The sequence below is a fragment of the Narcine bancroftii genome, chromosome 5 (genome assembly GCF_036971445.1).
Source record: "Narcine bancroftii isolate sNarBan1 chromosome 5, sNarBan1.hap1, whole genome shotgun sequence".
NCBI lineage: Eukaryota > Metazoa > Chordata > Chondrichthyes > Torpediniformes > Narcinidae > Narcine > Narcine bancroftii.
Window position 1 is genome coordinate 154,921,173 of NC_091473.1, and position 18,624 is coordinate 154,939,796.

An 18,624-nucleotide genomic window follows, 5' to 3' on the forward strand; every position below is an offset into this window, starting at 1 on the left:
GCTCGTTCCACAATTTCACCTCCATCTCCATGAAGATTCCCCTCATGTTCCCTGTAAACATTTCACCTTTCACATGTAACCCATGTCCTCTTGTTCTTATCTCACCTAAACTCAATGGAAAATACCTGTCTACATTTAATCTATCTATACCCATCATCATTTTAAATACCTCAATCAAATCACCCCTCATTCTCTGACATTCCAGAGAATAAAGTCCTAACCTGTGACTCAGTTACTGAAGTCCAGGCAACATCTTAGTAAATCTTTTCTGCACTTTTTGTATCTTATTGATATCTTTCCTGTAGTTCAGTGTCCAAAACTGTACACAATACTCCACATTGTCCCTCACCAATGTCTTGTACAACTTTACCATAACATCCCAACTCCTGTACTCAATACTATGACTTATGAAGGTCAAGATGCCAAAGGCTCTTTATCTTCCCATGACACCCTTTTAAGAATTATGCATCTATATTCCCAGAAACCTCTGTTCTCCCGTACTCCTCAGTGCCTGACCATTTACCGTGTACGTCCTTTCTTGGTTTGTCCTTCCAAAATGCAACACCTCACACTTGTCTTCAGTAAATTCCATCTGCCATTTTTCATCCCATTTTTCCAGCTGGTCCCTCTGCAGCTTTGAAAACCTTCTTCACTGTCCACAACACGTCCAATCTTAGTGTCATCTACAACCTGCTACTCCAATTTACCACATTATCATCCAGATCATTGATAAAGATGACAAATAACAAAGGTCCCAGTGCTGATCCCTGAGGCACACCACTAGATACAGGCCTCCAGACAGTGAGGGAATTATCTACCCTACTCTCTGGCTTCTCCTACAAAGCCAATATTTAATCTGATTTAATACCTCAGACTAGATACTGAAAGACTGAACCTTCTTGAACAACCTTCCATGTGGGTCCTTGTTAAAGGCAGAACTAAAGTCCACGTAGATAACATCCACAGCCTTTCCTTCATCAATTTTCCTTGTAACCCCCTCGATAAACTCTATAAAATTGGTTGGACACAACTTACCACACACAAAGCCATGTGGACTAGCCCTAATCAGTCCCTGGCTCTCCAAATTCTTGCATATTCAGTTTCTTAGGATACCTTCCAATATTGATGTTAGCCTCACTTACAAATAATTTCCCAGGATTTTTCTTCAAGCCTTTTTTAAACAACGGAACGATGTGAACTATTCTCCAATCCTCTGGCACCAAACCCATGGCTAAGGACATGTTAAATACCTCTAAGAGACCTCCAACAATTTCTGCATGAACCTCCCTCAAGATCCAAGGTAATATCTTGTCAGACCCTGGGGATCTATCCACCTTTATTTGCCTCAAGACACCAAATACCTCCTCTGTAATCTGTATCAGATGAATGACTTCACTGTGTGTTTGCCTCTCTTCTTCAGACTCAGTGTCCACCTTCCAAGTAAATATAGATGCAAAAAAAACATTTAAAATCTCACCCATCTCCTTTGACTCCATACATAGATGACCACTCGGCTCTTCTACAGGACTAACATTGTCCCTTACCAATGTCCCTTTTGCTCTTAATATATCTGTAGAAGCCCTTGGGATTTTCTTTCACTTTGTCTGCCAAAGCAACCTCATGTCTTCTTTTTGGCCTCCTATTTTCCATTCAATTGTATTCCTGCAGATCTTACACCACTAATGTACCTTGTTTGTTCTTTTCTGCATATACATGCAATGCACCCCCTCTTTCTTAACCAAGGCCCCAAAAACCAAGGTTCCTTAATAACACCAACACCAAGGATTTAACTCGGCTTTGTATCTGGTCATGTATTGGGAAATATGCCTGGTCAAGTAATTAGGGTTTCAGTGGGTGAGCATTTTGAAAGCAAAGATCAAAACTCCTTTCAGAGTAAAGATTGCTGTGGTTAAGGATAAATTTGGACCTCAGGAGAGAGAACCACAAGAGAAAGCTAACTACAACAGTTTCATCAGGAGCTGAGATCAGCCGTTTCTAGTTCAGCCTGTATCTGATATGTTGGAGACATATAAAAGCCAGCTGTTCAGAATTTAGGACCAGAATGTTCAAGCTGAGGAAGAAAGACGAGAAGAGCAAGGTTTAGGAACCTTGGATAATGAGAAATGCTGCAAATTTAGTCAAAAAGATAAAGGAAACATATGTACGGTTTAGGAAACTGAACTCAGAGCCTTTAAGGATTATAAGCAAAGCAAGAAAGAAATCAAAGGAATCAGCAAGGCTAATAGGGGTTATGGTGAATAGGATTAAAGAGAATCCCAAGGCATTTTATACAAGTAATTTGGTTGAGGGAAGGAACACTCAAAGGCAAATTAGGCCATCGCGAGGCCATTATAGAAGCTGAGGTTTCTGGGTACGTTAAAGGACACGATGAAAGAGGCTGGAGATAGTGTGGTTTCCTTTAGGAGAGATCTTGCCTGACAATTCTGCAGGAAATCTTTCAGGAATTAACAAGCAGGACAAAGAAGAGTTGGTGGAATTGTTTTCATGTATTTTCTGAAAGCTTTTGAAAAGGTGTCACACATGAGATGCTAAAGAAGATAGTGTGCAGTGGTACCAGTGTGGGGAGAAGATGGAGTGACTGGCAGAGGTGAAAAGTGGGAATAGAGGGGCCTTTTCTGTCTCCCGATGACCAGTGGTGATCTGTAGGCATCGGTATTGGAGCTGCCGGTGACCAGTGGTGATCTGTAGGGGTCGGTGGTGGGGCTGCCAGTGACTGGTAGTCATCTGTAGGGGTTTGTGGTGGGTCTGCCAGTGACCAGTGGTGATCTGTAGGGGTCAGTAACCAGTGGTGATCTGCAGGAGTCAGTGTTGGGGCTCCTGGTGATCAGTGGTGATCACCACTGGCCACTGGAAACCCCAACACCAACCCCTAAAGATCACCACTGGTCACTGGCAGAGAGAGTCAAACAGGCTTTTTCTCAGAGAGACATGGAGATCAGTTCTATGGTGTTACAGTCAGGAACAGCAGCTGGGACTGGAACAGGACAAGCTGGCAAGCTTGTGGAAAACCCCATTTGGAAGATGGGTTGTGAGTTCTTAACTCAGCCTAGCCAAAGCCCTTGTGGTTCATGCAAGAGGAAAGGACTGGCTGTCTAATGTTTCACTTGGAATAAGAGAAAACAAAAAGGAACTCTGTAGTGACCTGAAAGAAAGATGCTATCATCTGGAGAACCCTGAGGGGGCATGTTTCTTCGGCAAGGCACTGAAGTGGCTGGATGTCCAGTGTACAACTAATCTCTCTGGAAACCGACAAGAACCTTCCTGAGCGGTAACTATTTACCTTTCAAGCACCAAAGCCTGGTGAATTTTATAAATGTTAAATTTTGTGCACAGTATAAGAATTGCCTGCAACCAGTGAACTTGGAGGAATGAGACTGGACTGTGAATCAAAGAATTTTTCTGAATTTTTTCTCTTCTTTGGCTTGGCTTCGCGGACGAAGATTTATGGAGGGGGTAAAAAGTCCACGTCAGCTGCAGGCTCGTTTGTGGCTGACCAGTCCGATGCGGGACAGGCAGACACGATTGCAGCGGTTGCAAGGGAAAATTGGTTGGTTGGGGTTGGGTGTTGGGTTTTTCCTCCTTTGCCTTTTGTCAGTGAGGTGGGCTCTGCGGTCTTCTTCAAAGGAGGCTGCTGCCCGCCAAACTGTGAGGCGCCAAGATGCACGGTTTGAGGCGTTATCAGCCCACTGGCGGTGGTCAATGTGGCAGGCACCAAGAGATTTCTTTAGGCAGTCCTTGTACCTTTTCTTTGGTGCACCTCTGTCACGGTGGCCAGTGGAGAGCTCGCCATATAATACGATCTTGGGAAGGCGATGGTCCTCCATTCTGGAGACGTGACCCATCAAGCGCAGCTGGATCTTCAGCAGCGTGGACTCGATGCTGTCGACCTCTGCCATCTCGAGTACCTCGACGTTAGGGGTGTGAGCGCTCCAATGGATGTTGAGGATGGAGCGGAGACAACGCTGGTGGAAGCGTTCTAGGAGCCGTAGGTGGTGCCGGTAGAGGACCCATGATTCGGAGCCGAACAGGAGTGTGGGTATGACAACGGCTCTGTATACGCTTATCTTTGTGAGGTTTTTCAGTTGGTTGTTTTTCCAGACTCTTTTGTGTAGTCTTCCAAAGGCGCTATTTGCCTTGGCGAGTCTGTTGTCTATCTCATTGTCGATCCTTGCATCTGATGAAATGGTGCAGCCGAGATAGGTAAACTGGTTGACCGTTTTGAGTTTTGTGTGCCCGATGCCCAAGCCATGAAAGACCCCAACAATGAAGACGCTGTCTACATCCGGTACCGCACGGATGGCAGTCTCTTCAATCTGAGGCGCCTGCAAGCTCACACCAAGACACAAGAGAAACTTGTCCGTGAACTACTCTTTGCAGATGATGCCGCTTTAGTTGCCCATTCAGAGCCAGCTCTTCAGCGCTTGACGTCCTGCTTTGCGGAAACTGCCAAAATGTTTGGCCTTTTCTGAATTTACACACACATTAAATGCATGTGCGCTTAAAATTAGAAGGGGGTTAAGTTAGGGTAGTTAAGTCAATAGTGATGTTAAAATGTGATTCTGTTTTCATGTTTAAAGATAATTAAAAGCAACTTTTGTTTAAGTAACCGTTTGATTTGGTAAATATCAATTGCTGCTGGGTTTAGGGATCCTCTGGGCTTGTAACACTACCAACCCATATATACCTTCAAAAAAGTCCTAAACCCTCTATTTTTCTTCGATCCATATGCATGTCTAAGAGTCTCTTAAATACCCGTAATGTTTCAGCCTCCACCACCATCCCTGGCAAGGCATTCCAGGCCCCTACAACTCTCTGTGTAAAAAAAATTATCCCTAACATCTCCCCTAAACTTCCCTCCCTTCACTTTGTACATGTGCCCTCTGGTGTTTGCTACTCCTGCCCTGATGGCTGTCCATCCTATCTATGCCTCTCATAATCTTGTAGACCTCTACTAAGTCTCCTCTCATCCTTCTTTACTCCAAAGGGAATGGTCCCAGTTCTGCTAACCTTGCCTCGTAAGATTTTTTTCCCAATCCAGGCAACATCCTGGTAGATCTCCTCTGCACCCTCTCTGTAGATTCCTTCCCATAAAGTGGTGGCCAGAACTGAACACAATACTCTTAAGTGTGGTCTCACCAGAGATTCATAGTGTTGCAACATGACCTCTCTACTCCTAAACTCAATCCCCCTATTAATGAAGCCCAGCATCCCATAGGCCTTCTTAACTATCCTATCAACCTGTGCAGCACCTTGAGAGATGTATGGATTTGGACCCCAAGGTCCCATTGTTCATCCACACTCTTAAGTAACCGACCATTAACCCTGTACTCAGCCTTCTAGTTTGTCCTTCCAAAATGCATCACCTCACACTTATCTGGATTGAACTTCATCTGCCACTTTTCTGCCCAACTCTGCATCCTGTCGATATCCTGTTGCAACCTTCAACAACCTTCATCTTCATCCACAACTCCTCCAACCTTCGTGTCATCCTCAGACTTACTGACCCATCCTTCCACCTTTTCATCCAGGTCATTTATAAAAATCACAAAGAGCAGGGGTCCCAGAACAGATCCCTGTAGTCCTTCCATTTGTCACTGACCTCCAAGCAGAAAACTTTCCTTCCACTACTACTGTCATTATTTTTTTTATCCACACAGCCGAAGTTCCACTGATCCCGTGCCTCATGAGTTTCTGGATGAGCCTCTCATGGGGGACCTTGTCAAATGCCTTGCTAACATCCATGTAAACCATAGCTACCACCCAACCCTCATCAGACTCATGGGGAATGACCTTCCCTTCACAAAGCCATGCTGACTATCCTTGAGTAGACTGGACTTGTCCAAACCCTTATAGATTCTATCCTTAAGAATCCTCTTCATTAGTTTGCACACCCCTGAGGCAAGACTCACCGGTTGATAATTCCCAGGATTCCCCCATTACCTTTTTTAAACAAGGGGACTACATTTGCCATTCTCCAATCCTCTGTCACCTCCCCTGTGACCAAAGAGGATTCAAAGATCATCATTACTGCCTCAGCTATCTCTTCTCTCACTTCCCACAGCAGCCTGGGGTATCCGGCCTTGGGGACATAAATCTTGATTTTTTTAAGAAGATCTTCCACATCCTTAATCTCCACACAGGTCTGTTCTATTTTGACCTCACCCTGATTAAGGTCCTTTTGTGAATACTGAAGCAAAATATTCATTTAGATCCTCTCCAACCTCCTCTGCCTCCAGGCACATGTTACCTCCTTTATCCTTTAGTGGCCCCACTTTCATTCTCATCATCCTTCTGTTCTTCACATACACATAGAACACCTTGGGGTTCTCTTTAATCCTACATCCCAAGGCCTTCTCATTCCCACCTTCCAGCTCTCCTAAGTCCTTTCTTAAGCTGCTTCCTGGAAACCAGACTTCTCATGAGCCCTTCCTGTTTCCTGCTTCTTTCTTCCTTCTGACTAGTTGCCTGACCTGTTTCATCAGCCATAATTCCCATTTCCTACCATCTTTCCCTGTCCCAGTGGGGCAAACCTATCCTGGACCCAGCACAAGTGGTCCCTAAAGTCCCTCCACATTACTTCTGTGCTTTCACTCTTAAACATCTGTTTCCAGTTTACTCTCGCTAGTTCCTACCTCACCGCATCCTAATTATTCCTTCCCCAGTTAAACACTTTCCCAATTTGACTATTTATATCCTTTTCTATAGCTTTGTTGAAGCTCAGGGAGTTGTGGTCACTCTCACCAAAATGCTCCCCCACCGAGAGGTCCGTCCTCTGACCAAGTTCATTCCCCAGAACCAGATCCAGTCTGGCCTCTCCTTTCATCAGCCGGTCCACACACTGAGTCAGGAATCCTTCTTGGACCCACTGACAAATTTTGATCCAGTCAGGAGGTGCCAGTCAATATTAGGAAAGTTGGAATCACCCATAACTAAAACCCATTACTTTCTTCACCATTCCAAAATCTGCCTTCCTATCTGCTCCTCGGTGTCTAGAGGGCTATTTGGGGGCCTATAGACTATTCCCAGCACAGTGATAGCTCCCTTCCTATTTCTGACTTCCACCCACAGCAACTCAGTGGACCCTCCCTCTGCAGCCTCCTCCCTTTAAAACCATAGTACTATAGAGCATTACAGCACATAAAAACAGACCATTCAACCCTTCTAGTCTCTGTCGACCAATAAAATTAGCTATTTCCATTCCGTAGCCCTCCAGACCTCTCCTATCCATGTATTGATCCAATTTATTTTTAAAACCCAAGATTGAATCTGCATTCACTATATCAGATGGCAGCTCATTCCACACTCCTACCACTCTCTAAGTGAAAAACTTTCCCCTTTCAGCTTAAAGCTGTGACCTCTCATATTTATCTCCCCAATCTAAGTGGAAACATCCTACTCACATCTACTCTGTCTATACCCCTCATAATCTTATAAACCTTGATCAAGTCTCCCCTCATTCTTATTCGTTCCAAGGAGTATAGTCCTAACCTGATTAATCTTTCCTGGTAACTCAACTCCCAAAGACCCAGCCACATCTTAGTAAATCTTCTCTGCAATCTTTCAATCTTATTGATATCTTTCCTGCCTCTGGGGACCAGAACTGCACACAATATTGTAAGTGTGGCCTCACCAATGACTTGAATAACTTCAACATAACATTACAACTCCTATACTCAATACTTTGATTTATAAAGGCTAAGATGCCAAAAGGTTTCTTTACAATCCTGTCCACCTGCGACACCACCTTCAGGGAACAATGTATCTGTATTCCCAGATCCCTTTGCTCCTCTGTCCTCAATGAGCAACCATTTACTGTGTAAGATCTACCCTGATTCATTCTTCCAAAGTGCAACATCTCATTTATCTGCATTAAACTCCATCAGCCATTTACTGCCCCAATTTCCCAGCTGGTCCAGATCCCAATACCAGCTTTGAAAATCTTCCTCAGTCTACGACGCCTCCTATCTTAGTGTAATCAGCAAACTTGCTGATCCAATTCACCACATTATCATCCAGATCATTTATATAGATAGTAAACAATAATGGTCCCAACACAGATCCCTGAGACACACCACTCGATATAAACCTCCAATCTGAGAAGCAACCATCCACCACCACTCTGTTCTCTTCCACCAAACCAATTTCGAATCCAGTTTACAACCTATGTAGACCTAGTGTCCTAACCTTCTGAACCAACCTCTCGTGTGGAACCTTGTCAAAGGCCTTACTAAAGTCCATATGAACTATATCAACCTTCTTGGTAACGACCTCAAAAAACTCTACAATATTTGTTAAACACGACCTACCACGCACAAATCCATGCTGACTGTCCCTAATCAGCTGATGATGGTCCAAATATCTATATATCCTATCTCTCAGATATTCTTCAAATAATTTACCTACAACTGACGTCAGGCTTACTGGCCTATAATTGCCTGGTTTACTTTTGGAGCCTTTCTTAAACAGTGGGATAGCATGAGCTACCCTCCAATCTTCTAGCACTGCCCCCGTGGCTAAGGACATTTTGAATATACCATCCAGGGACCCTTCAATTTCAGCACTCGTCTCCCTCAAGGTGCAGGAAATATCATATTCGGTCCAGGGGATTTGTCTACCTTTATTCGCTGCAATGCAGCAAGCACCTCCTTCTCCTTAATCTCCATATCACAAGATCACAAGATAAAGGAACAGAAGTAGGCCACTTAGCCCATCGAGTCTGTGATTCCATGACACTTCTATTTGTTTCCCTTCCATCCTTATTCATGATGCCAATTTCCTGCATAAATACCGATGCAAAAAAATTGTTCAAGATCTCCCCCAGTTCACAAGGCTCCACACGTAGTTGACCTCTCTGATTTTCTAGGGGTCCAATTTTGTCCCTTACTATCCTTTTACTTTTAATATACTTGTAGAAACCCTTTGGATTTTCCTTCACATTATCTGCCAAAGCACCTTCATGTCTGCTTTTTGCCTTCCCAATTTCCTTAACCATTCTCTTACATTTTCTAGACTCAGCAAGCAGCTCATTTGATCCTTGTTGCCTATACCACATATATAGTCCCCGCCTTTTCTTAACCAGCTCTCCAATAAACTTTGAAAACCAAGGTTCCCTTTGACTGTTAACTTTGCCCTTATTCATGGTAGGAACATGCAATCTCTGCTCTCTCAAAATTTCATCCTTGAAGGCCTTCCCCCTGCTGGATGCATCCTTGCCAAAAAAAATAACATTCCAATTGACTCTTCCGAGATCCTTTCTCATTTCTTCAAAATTGGCCTTAATTGGAGGACCAGATTCGATAACCAGGCCCATAATTCTCCAAAATTAACTTGAAACTAATGATATTATTGTCACTGGACCCAAAATGCTCACCTACACATATTTCTTTCACCTGGCCTGCCTGGTTCCCTAAAAGAAGATCAAATATTGCATATTCTCTCGTTGGTCCCTCTCCATATTGATGTAGAAAACTTTCCTGTACACCTTTGACAAATTCCAACCCATCCAGTCCTTTTACCATTTGAGAGTCCCAGTCTATGTACGGATGGTTAAAATCTCCTACATCTTACAACGGTCTGCTATCTCCTTACAGAATTGATGCTCCAATTCTCTCGAGCTAGTGGGTGGTCTGTAATACAGCCCTATTAGCATGCTCATGCCCTTCCCTTCCTCATCTCCACCCATATTGCCTCTGTAGATGAGTCCAGTGTTGTCCTGTCTATGCACAGCTGTGATATTTTCCCTGACTAGCAATACCACTCCTCTTCCTTGGCTCCCTTGCCCCCTATACTGTCTGAAACAGCAGAACCCTGGAACATTGAGCTTCCAGTCCTGCCCCTCCTACAACAAAGTCTCACTAATAGCAATAATGTCATAACCCCACATGACAATCCTTGCTCTAAGCTCATCCGCCTTCTCGACAATACTCCTCACATTGAAGAGGATACATGTGAGGCTATTTCTTTCCTGTAGAACCCTGTCTTTACATGCAGTCCTTGCATAACTCTCATTGTCCTCCACCTTACTATCTGCTCTAACACTCTGGTTCCCCTCCCTCTGGAAATATAATTTAACCACCCCGCAGCAGCAAAACTACCCCCAAGAATGTTAGTCCCCTTCCAGTTCACACATACCATCACAGTAGACACTCCCTCTGCAGTGACCCCCACGTACCTGCATCTGCCAATCCTGCCCTTCCTCCAACCAAGTTTCATTAATGGCCACAACATCGTAGTTCCACGTACTGATCCATGCTCTAAGTTCATCCCCTTTATTCCTAATACTCCTAGTTTTGAAATAGACACATTTCAACCCCTCTAAATGGCTCCCTTTATGTTCTGTCCCCTGTCCGTCCTTCCTCACCAACTCAGAACACACAGTATCATGCTTTTGTCCTTCTCCCCTAATCTCTGCCCTCACATTCTGATTCCCACCTCTCCACAAGCCTGCCCACCAGGATGGTCGGCCCCCTCCCATTTAGGTGCAGCTTGTCCTTTTTGTACTTGTACAACCAGATGACAATAAACTTGAGCTGACTTGACTTAAACAAAGAGTGAATCAAAGAGTGGAATTCTCCTGCTGCAGGATGTAGATTGTTAGGGAAGTCGGTAGTTTCCCCGATGACTACAAATGCCCGAAGTGCATCCAGCTGATGTTCCTGAGAAGCCGTGTTGAGTCTTTGGAGCAAGAGGAGGATAAATTCTGGAGCATACGCGATGCCAACGGTGTGATAGATAGGAGTCACAGAGACACTATTACCCCTAAGAGACAGGAAGAGGGTAGATGGGTTACAGTTAGGAGAGGGAGAGGGAACACGCAGGCAGAGCCGGCCCCCAGTGGGCATCCCCCTGAAAAACAAGTGTACCGTTTTGGATACTGTGGAGGGGGGTGACCTACTGGATACAAGCCATGGCGATCAGGTCTCTGGCACAGTCTGGTGCTGTGTCTCAGAAGGGAAGGGGGAAAATGACACGAGCTGTAGTGATAGGGGATTCCATAGTTAGGAAGAGAGACGAAAGGTTTTGTGGGGGAGATCATGAATCCCGAATGGGACGGGATATCTCAGATCAAGTTCACAACATTCTTAGGAGGGAGGGTGATCAGCCCATGTCATTAGTCCATGTAAGGACCAATGACATGGGTAGGAAGGGTGAGGAAGTCCTGCAAGGAGAGTTAGGCACTAGGTTGAAGGACAGGACCCTAGGGTTGAGATTTCAGAATTACTACACACTCCACATGCTGGAGAGTTTAGAAATAGGAAGGTAAGGCAGCTTATCATATGGCTAGAAGGAGGGCTTCAGGTTTCTAGATCACTGGGCTCTGTTCCAGGGAGGGTGGGATCTGTATCGACGGGGAACTGGAAGGGGATTATTATCCTTGTCGATAAGTTTGTTTGTCTTGTTCCGAAGGGTTTAAACTAGAATTGCGGGGGAGGGGGAACCAGAATGTTGGAGCAGTTAGTGAGAAGGAGGAGGGTAAAGGTTATGGGAGGACTGCAGGTAGAGACAGAAATCAAAGGGTGTACGTGATAGAAGTTTTCTCAGTGTATTCATTTTAATGCAAGGAGTATTGTTAGAGAGCCCACCTCACTGACAAAAGACAAAGGAGGAAAAACCCAACACCCAACCCCAACCAACCAATTTTCCCTTGCAACCGCTGCAACCGTGTCTGCCTGTCCCGCATCGGACTTGTCAGCCATAAACGAGCCTGCAGCTGACATGGACATTACCCCTCCATAAATCTTCATCCGCGAAGCCAAGCCAAAGTTTGTTAGAAAGGCTGATGAATTTAGGGCATGGATTGACACATGGGATTATGACATTAATGCTATTAATGAGACTTGGTTGCAGGAGGGGCAGCCCAATATTCCGGGTTTTCGTTGCTTCAGATGTGATCGAGGGGGAGAGATGAAAGGGGGAGGAGTGGCATTGCTAGTCAGGGAAAACATCTCATTTGTGAGAAGTCAGGTCTACAGAGGCCATATGGGTGGAGCTGAGGAACGGGAAAGGTGTGACCATATTTATAGGTTTGTATTATAGACAGTCCAGTAGTCAATGAGAATTGGAGAAGTAAATCTGTAGAGAGATTGCAGACAGCTGCAGGAAACATAAGGTTGTGATAGTAGAAGATTTTAACTTTCAACATATTGACTGGGATTCCCATACTGTAAAAGGGCTGGTTTGGAGTTTATCAAATGTGTTCAGGATGCAATACTGGATCTCCTATTAGGGAACCAGACAGGTCAGTCAGGTGACAGATGTATGTGTCGGTGAACATTTTGGGTCCAGTGTCCATAATGTCATTAGCTTCAAGTTAATTATGCATAAAGATTAGGGGTCTGGGCCTCAAGTTGAGATTCTAAATTGGGGGAAAGCAAATTTTGTGGAAATGAGAAAGGATCTAGGAAGAGTGGATTGGGATAAGTTGTTTTATGGCAAGGGTGTGTTCAGTAAGTGGGTGGCCTTCAAGGGGGAAATTTTGAGAGTGGAGAGTTTGCATGTTCCATTAAAGGCAAAGTTACCAGGTAAAGGGAACCTTGGTTTTCAAGGGATATTGGCGATTTGGTTAAGAAGAGGAGGGAGGTGTCTAGCAGGTATAGGCAACAAGGAGCTAATGAGGTAATAGAAGAGCACAGAAAATACTCAAGAAGGAAATCAGGACGGTAAAATGAAGACATGAGGTTGATCTGGCAGATAATGTGATTGCAAATCCAAAGGATTTCTACAAGTATTACTGGCTTTGTGGAAGGAGTGAGAGGGTGGTGGTGGAGGCTGTGACCAGTGGTGCTCTGCAGGGATTGGTGCTGGGCCACCCATTTGTTACCTGGATCTATGATCCAGATCAAAGTTTGTGTTTGACATCAAAATTGGTGATGTGGTTCACAGTGAGGTAGGTAGAGAACTGCGCAGTTCAGACGGGACCACTAAGGTCCCCGAGAGGATCAGAGGGGTCAACTATGTGTGGAGCTTCACGTAATGGGGGAGATCTGAAACAGATTTTTTGCATCAGTATTTTCTCAGGGAACTACCAGTATAAGAAAGGAAGGGAAACAAGCAGAAAGATCATGGAACATATGGCAATTAAGGAGGAGGAGGTGCTTGCCGTCTCACAGCGAATATAGATAAATCCCCCGGGCCGGATATTCCCTCAGACCTTGAGGGAAAAATTATAGGGGCTCTTGTAGAAATATTCAAAATGTCCTTAGCTACAGATGAGGTGGTAGAGGAATGGAGGGTAGCTAAGTTGTCCTGTTGTTTAAAAAAGGCTCCAAAAATAAACCAAGTAACTGTAGGCCGGTGAGCCTTACGTCAGCAGTAGGGAAATTATTGGAAGGAGTCTGAGAGAGGGTGAGCCATGGGCTGATTAAGGACAGTCAACATGGCTTTGTTCATGGTAGGTTATTCTTGTAGAGTTTTTCGAGGTTACCAAGGAGGCAGATGAAGGAAAGGCTGTGGATGTTGTCTACCTGGACTTCAGTAAAGCCTTTGACAAGGTCCCACATGGGAGGTTAGTTCAGAAGGTTCAGACACTACGTATCCATGGAGAGGTTGGAAACTGGATTTGAAATTGGCTGTGTGGGAGAAAACAGAGATGGTTGTTTTTCAGACTGGAGGCCTATGTCTAGTGGGGTAGATCTAACCTGGGGTAGATCTTATCCAGTCCCGAGGACTTATCAATGTTTTTAAGAAGATCCAGCACTTCCTCTTTCTTATCCTCAACATGGTCCAGTACACAAGCCTGTCCTATTCTGACGTCACCTTGACCAAGGTCCTTTTCTCTGGTAAATACTGAAGTAAAGTATTCATTTAGGTCCTCTCCAACCTCCTGTGCCTCCAGGCACATGTTGCCTCCTTTATCCTTAAGTGATCCTACCAGGGGTACATTTGTTTTCCACATGGAGATGTAGGCACTTGGAATGCATTATCAAGGATGGATGATGGTGGAGGTACAATAGAGACATTTAAAAGACTCTTACATGGGAACAAGATGAAAGAAAGATAGAGGGTTATGGGTGTGAAGGAGGGAAGGGTAGATTGTTGAGTAGGTTTATTGCCCTTGATTAGCCAGGGCATCAAAGGTCATGGGGAGAATGGCCTATTTCTACTCCTACGTCTTATGTTCTTACTATCAGACAGCAGAACATGGTGGGGCAAAGGGCCTGCACTGTACTGTAATGTTCTATGTTCCATGTTCTCAGGTCCCTCTTAAATCTCTCCTCTCATATTAAATCTATACTCCCAAGTTCCAGAATCGGATTAAAAAAAGCATTCACTTTATCTATTCTCCTCATGATCTTAAAAGATCATCACTCAGCCTCCCTCTCTCCAGGGAATAAAACCCAGCCTGTCCAACCTTTCCCTATAACTCAACCCCTCCTGAGCGGCCAACATCCTGGGGAATCTCTTCTTCACCCCTTGCAGCTTCATGAGATCCTTCCAATCAGTGGTCTCGTCTGAACTGCGCAGTTCTCTACCTACCTCACTGTGAACCACATCACCAATTTTGATGTCAAACACAAACTTTGATCTGAATCATAGATCCAGGTAACAAACAGGTGGCCCAGCACCAATCCCTGCAGAGCACCACTGGTCACAGCCTCCACCACCACCCTCTCACTCCTTCCACAAAGCCAGTAATTCAACAGCTCAACCTGGAATTTCAAAAAATGGAATTTGAAGATGTGACTTCCCATGCATGCACCTTGAGGAAGGGCTCAGGCCCAAAACATCGGTAATATAACTCTACCTCCTGTGGACGCTGTGAGACAGGCTGAGCTCTTCCAGCATCTCTGTGTTTTTACTGCAATCACAGTGTCTGCAGACATTCATCACTCCTTGTATTTCCAAATGAAAATAGTTGCTCTTCTTCCAGCAACTTTCACTGATGTTGTGCTCACTAGCCTACAGTTCCCTTGCAGGCCTTCTTACAGAATGCACTTTAACCACAGAACACTGCAGCTCAGAGAAAGGTCCCTTCAGCCTTTCTTGTCTGTGCCAAAGCCTCTGGTCTTCTGGTATCTCCACAATAGCTCCCAATGGTACAGATATCTCTCTTACAATTTCTTTCCTGCCTCCAACAATGTCCCATGATACATCTGCCAGGGCTCAGAGATTTAGCAACTTTTATAAACCTCTCAAGGGTCAGGATTTAAATTGAGAGGGTGAAAGTTTAATGAAGTACAAGTTGTTTCATAAGAGAAGGATGAGATTCGGCAGTACAGCCAGAGGGTTGATTGGGAAACATTTAGTTGGAGTCAGGAACATTTAGCCTTTCACAAAACTTTGAATAACACCATTTGTTTATTGTTAGAACAAGGAGCGCCAGATAGCCCTGCAATCGGTGGGGGATCCCACCAATGAGTAAGCAGGCATTGTCATGGCCAACCTGCATGGACCTTGTTCCCAGCAGCACCTGAACAAACACCAGTGGCTCCACTTGGAGACAGAGGATCGGGCTTTCACACTCTCTGTGTCTACTTCAGTGCAGTGTGAGGGCTCTACTGATAACGTAGTCGATACCCAGCCCACTGAAGGCCATGTGACAAACACCTTCTTCACCACCCTGTCAACATGATTTTCCACTTTTGAGGAACTATTCCCCTGCACCCTAAGATTTCTTTATTCTACAACACTCTCCAGGGCCCTATCTATCATTCAGCATAAAAGTGCTGCCTTGGTTTTACTTACTAAAGTACAATGCCTCGCACTTGTCAGAGTTACATTCCATTTGCCGTACATTGGGCCACCTTCCCAACTTATCTAGATCATATAACATGGAATACAGAACAGTACAGCACAGGCCCTTCTGCCCGTGATGTTGTGCCAACCTACATAAACCTTCGCCACGAAAATTTCATCCTTCCCTAACCAACGGTCAATAACCCTCTATTTTTCTTGCATTCATTTGCCTATCTCAGAGTCTTTTTAAATGTCCCTATTCTACCAGCCTTCACCACCACTCCTGACAATGTATTCCAGGCACCCACCACTCCGTGTTTAAAAAATTTACCTCTGATGTATCCCCTGAACTTGCCTCTGGCATTTGCTATTGTCGCCCTGGGAAAAGGGTGCTGGCTGTCCACCCTATGTTAGTCCCTCATCATTTTATATACCTCTGTTAAGTTGCCTCTCATCCTTTGTTGCTCTAAAGAGAATGGTCCTATCTCTGTCAATCCTGCTTCTGAAGAGGTAACATTTTGATGAAGGGCTTAAGCCCGAAACATCATTTCTGCATCTCTGCCTTTGCTACATAAAGGACACTGTTTCACCCGCTGAGTCTCTCCAGCATAGTGTGTTTTCACTTGCTTCATAAGATGTGTTCTCCAATCCAGGCAACATCTTGCTAAATTTCCAATACACCCTCTCTTAAGATCTTGTAATGAGGCGACCAGAACTGAACACAATACTCTTGGGGTAGTCCAACCAAAGTTTTATAGAGTGTATATTAGCTCTTAAGATCAACTCCCAGATAATGAAGGCCAGCATACCATACACTTTCTTAACCACCCCATTAATTTTTGCAACAACCTTGATGGATCTGTGGACCTGGGCCCCAAGGTGCTTCTGTTCCACCACACTATTAAGAATCCTGCCATTAACCATGTACTCTGTCTTCGTTTGATCTTCCTCAGTGCATCGCCTCACACTTATCCAGAATGATCGCCACCTGCCACTTCTCCACCCAATTCTGCATCTGTCTATATTCTGCTGTAACCTACGATAACCTTCTACACTATCCACAACACCTGTAACCTTGGTATCATCTGCAAACTTACTGACCCATCCCTCTCTTTCTTCAATCAGGTTATTTGTAAAAATTACAAAGAGCATGGGTCCCAGAACAGGCTACCACTCCCTGCCTTCTGTGGGCAGTCTATACTGAATCCGTACAGCCAAGTTATGTCTCGAGTTTCTGGATGAGCCTACCATGAGGACCCTAATCAAAAGCCTTGTTATAGTCCATATCCACTTCCATTACCCTCATGAATTTGTTTTGTCACCTCCTCAAAAATCTCAATTTGGCTCATTAAGCATGACCTGCACTTCTCAAAGCACGTCGACGGCACTCCAGTTCTAACTCAGATATTCTTCCTCAATGTCCACAACACACCAACTTTGGAGTCATCTGCAAATTTACTGATCGTGTTAACCACAATGCCATCTAAATCATTAACAAATATTACAAACCACAGTGGACCCAGTGCTGATCCCTGCGGTCCAGCACTGGATGCAAACCTCCCATCAAATAGCACTCCTACTCTCAGTCTCCTTCCACTCAGCCAGTTTTGAATCAAATTAACCAGCTCACCTTGAATCCCATGTGATTTAATTTTCAAACTCACCTGCCATGCAAGATTTTGTCAAATCCCATGATAAAATCCATACGTACAACATTCACCACCCTGCCCTCATCACCTCTGTCACTTCTTCAAAGAACTTCCATAAATCCACCCTGACTACCTCTATCCAGTCCCTGACCATCCTAATGCTGGTAGATCCTGTCCCTCACAATCCCCTCCAGAAACTTTCCAACCACCAACCCGACATAGGCCCTTCTGGCCCAAAGGCCCATGCCACCCAAATAAGCTACAATCCCTGTACATGGGAGGAAACTGGAACCCCTGGGGAAAACCCACGCAGACTCGGAGAGAATGTATAAACTCCTTATAGACAGCGTGGGATTCGAACCTGTGTCGCTGGCACTGTAATAGCGTCGCACTAATGGTAGTTCCCTGGCTTGTCCTTGTGCCCTTTCTAAATAACTGCAGAAAATTAACCAGTATCGAGTCAGCCAGCACTTCACCCTAGCCCAGAGATAATGCACCTCAGCGAGGCCCTCAACAATTTCATCCCTCACCTCCCACGAAGTACAAGGATGCACTTCTTCAGGGCCCTGGGGATCTATCCAACTTCATGCAGCAGAGAGAAAAAGAGCTCCACACTCTACTTACTCAGCACTCAAACAGAGGGGCAGAACTGTGGGAGTAGTGGGGGGGGGGGGGCGGTCACCCAGTGGGAGGGACTGGAGTGAGTGAGGGGTGAACTAAGGCTCACATCTGATTGTCTGGCTGGAACTCGGAGCAGCAGGATGTGGAAGGCTGGATTCCACCATGGAGGCAGCTGCTTATTGATGATTCCAGCTACTGAGTAATGAAAAACCACGGGCAGCTTCTTGGTATCAAACCGAATACAGCACGCGGTCAGCATGCTAACCAATCCCAGAGAGCTCCAGGATATCTGTCAAGTCCTAACCCTCTCCAGGGAGGTCACAGGCAGGAACAAATCAATCAACTTCTGCAATGCCCTCTTCGTTCCAACACATCCCAGCAACTCTTCGGGTGAACACCATGCTCCTGTCCTCACAGTGTGGCTTCCCCTGCCCCCCCCACCTCACTTGTGATCACTCCCACGCTAAGCAATCTACTTACTACAACAGAGAATTGTTAAACAAAGATAAAAACATTGTTGGAAAGATTGTTTTGTGATCCATTTCCAGCTGATAACTCAACAGAAGGGGAGCTTCCACATGTTGAGTGCCACAAATTTCCATCTCCAATTCAGAAACTTTCAAACTTCTTTCTATTTGCGATTCTGAGACCTTGCGCC

The 18,624-nt window shown here is 44.9% G+C and overlaps 1 protein-coding gene across 4 annotated transcripts in view; it reads right to left on the bottom strand.

The window, feature by feature from the left end:
• col11a1a (collagen, type XI, alpha 1a) overlaps nt 1-18,624 on the bottom strand; it is a 376,434-nt gene that overhangs the window by 311,759 nt on the left and 46,051 nt on the right. The window lies entirely within an intron of this gene.